Here is a 296-nt window from a genome sequence, read left to right as displayed (position 1 = left end):
GCAGGGGGTTGGTTTGGTGGTTCCATGGATCCAGGAAGTTCGGGGGTTCCATGGATCCAGGAGGTTTGATAGGTCCATGGGAGCTTTGGGAGCTCCAAGGATCCGCAGGGGGTTTGGGGGTTCCATGGATCCAGGAGGTTTGATAGGTCCATGGGAGTTTTGGAAGCTCCAAGGATCCACAAGGGGTTTGGGGGTCCTATGGATCCAGGAAGTTTGGGGGTTCCATGGATCCAGGAGGTTTGATAGGTCCATGGGAGCTTTGGGGGCTCCAAGGATTCATAGACGCTTTGGGGGCT

The sequence above is a fragment of the Acanthisitta chloris genome, unplaced genomic scaffold, assembly GCF_000695815.1.
Source record: "Acanthisitta chloris isolate BGI_N310 unplaced genomic scaffold, ASM69581v1 scaffold17214, whole genome shotgun sequence".
In the NCBI taxonomy this organism is placed as follows: Eukaryota; Metazoa; Chordata; class Aves; order Passeriformes; family Acanthisittidae; genus Acanthisitta; species Acanthisitta chloris.
Note: the sequence above shows the minus strand (reverse complement) of the source record.